The following is a 2,585-nucleotide window of genomic DNA, read 5'->3' on the forward strand; positions in this document are numbered from 1 at the left end:
TCCTCTGAAGAGGATGAAGATGTGACTGGAGAGCAAGTTGCTCAATATCTAGGAGCTATCATGAAACTGAATGCCAAGCTATTTGGTAATGAGACTTGGGAAAGTGAACCTCCCTTGCTCATTAGTGATTTGGATACTTGGATTCAGGAAACTCTACCTCAAAAGAGACAAGATCCTGGTAAGTTCTTAATACCTTGCACCATTGGCACCATGAGCTTTGAAAAAGCTCTATGTGACCTTGGGTCAGGAATAAACCTTATGCCACTCTCTGTAATGGAGAAGCTAGGGATCATTGAGGTACAACCTGCCTTGTTCTCATTACAACTGGCAGACAAGTCCATGAGAGAAGCTCATGGGATAGTAGAGGACGTGCTAGTAAAGGTTGAAGGCCTTTACATCCCTACTGATTTCATAATCCTAGATACTAGGAAGGAAGATGATGAATGCATCATCCTAGGAAGACCTTTCCTAGCCACAGCAGGAGCTGTGATAGATGTCAATAGAGGTGAGCTAGTCCTTCAATTAAATGGAGAATATCTTGTGTTTCAAGCACATGGCCATCCCTCTGTGACAAAAGAGAGTAAGCATGAAGAGCTTCTCTCAGTTCAAGGTCAAGAAGAGCCCACACAGTCAGACTCTAAGTTTGGTGTTGTGAAGCCACAACCAAACTCTAAGTTTGGTGTTCAAACCCCATATCCAAACTCTAAGTTTGGTGTTGGGACTAGACAACATTGACTTGATTGCTCTGTGGCTCCCTGAGAGCCACTGTCAAGCTACTGACATTAAAGAAGCGCTTGTTGGGAGGCAACCCAATTTTATTTATCTAATTTTATTTTATTTTGTTTCTTTGTTATTTTTGTGTTTAATTAGGTACATGATCATGAGGAGTCACGAAAAAAATTAGAAAAATTAAAAACAGAGTCAAAAACAGAAGAAAAAAATTTTTCACCTTGGAGGACGCACGGGCTGGCGTTCAACGCCCAGAAGATGCATCTGGCGGGCGTTCAACGCCAGAACAGAGCATCTTCCTGGCGCTGAACGCCCAAAACAAGCTACATCCTGGCGTTTAACGCCAGGATGCGCACACAGAGGACAATCTGGCGCTGAACGCCAGAAACAAGCTTGAAACTGGCGTTCAACGCCAGAAACAAGCATCACATGGGCGTTTAACGCCCAGAACATGCACCAATGGGCGTTTGAACGCCAGAATGATGCATGAAGGCAATTTACACACCTATAGGGTGAAGGAATGGTATTTCTTTTCACCTCAGGACCTGTGGACCCCACAGGATCCCCACCTCAGGATCTGTGGACCCCACAGGATCCCCACCTACCTTTTCTTTTAATCCTAATCACACTCTCCTAATCCAAATCTCATTTTCAATGTCACCCTTCCCAAAAACCTTCACCAATCACATCAATTCCTCTTCCCAATTACACCATGCACCATTCACATCAACCTCCTCTTCCCCATAAACCCCACCTACCTCCATTACATTCAAATTCAATTTCCCACCCTTTCCCACCCAAAATGGCCGAAACCTAACCCTCCCCCCTCCCTATAAATACCTCTCCTTTCTTCTTCATTTTCACACAACAACAACCCCTTCTTCTCTCATATAGCCGAACCCCCTCCTCTCCTTCTCTACCCAAATTCTCTTCTTCTTCTTCTACTCTTCTTTTCTTTTTTGCTCGAGGACGAGCAAATTTTAAGTTTGGTGTGGTAAAAAGCCTAAGCTTTTTATTTTTCATTCACCATCAATGGCACCCAAGACCGGAGTTTCCTCAAGAAAAGGAAAAGGGAAGGCAAAAGCTTCCACTTCCGAATCATGGGAGAAGGAGAGATTCATCTCCAAAAGCCATCAAGACCACTTCTATGATGTTGTGGCAAAGAAAAAGGTGATCCCCGAGGTCCCTTTCAAGCTCAAAAAGAATGAGTATCCGGAAATCCGACATGAGATCCAAAGAAGAGGATGGGAAGTCATAACCAACCCCATGCAACAAGTCGGATTATTGATGGTTCAAGAGTTCTATGCTAATGCATGGATCACTAGGAACCATGATCAAAGTATGAACCCGAATCCAAAGAACTATCTCACAATGGTTCGGGGGAAATACTTAGATTTCAGTCTGGAAAATGTGAGGTTGGCGTTTCATCTACCCATGATGCAAGGTGATGAACGCCCCTACACAAGGAGGGTCAACTTCAATCAAAGGTTGGACCAAGTCCTAATGGACATTTGTGTGGAAGGCGCCCAATGGAGAGTAGACTCCAAAGGCAAACCAGTCCAACTAAGAAGACTGGACCTCAAGCCTGTAGCTAGAGGATGGTTGGAGTTCATCCAAAGATCTATCATCCCTACAAGCAACCAATCTGAAGTTACTGTGGATCGGGCAATCATGATCCATAGCATCATGATTGGAGAGGAAGTAGAGGTTCATGAAGTCATAGCCAATGAACTCTACAAAATAGCTGACAAGCCTTCATACATGGCACGGCTAGCCTTCCCCCACCTCATATGCCATCTATGTTATTCAGCCGGAGTTATCATAGATGGAGATGTCTCCATTGAAGAAGACAAGCC

This window comes from Arachis hypogaea, chromosome 2 (assembly GCF_003086295.3).
Source record: "Arachis hypogaea cultivar Tifrunner chromosome 2, arahy.Tifrunner.gnm2.J5K5, whole genome shotgun sequence".
NCBI lineage: Eukaryota > Viridiplantae > Streptophyta > Magnoliopsida > Fabales > Fabaceae > Arachis > Arachis hypogaea.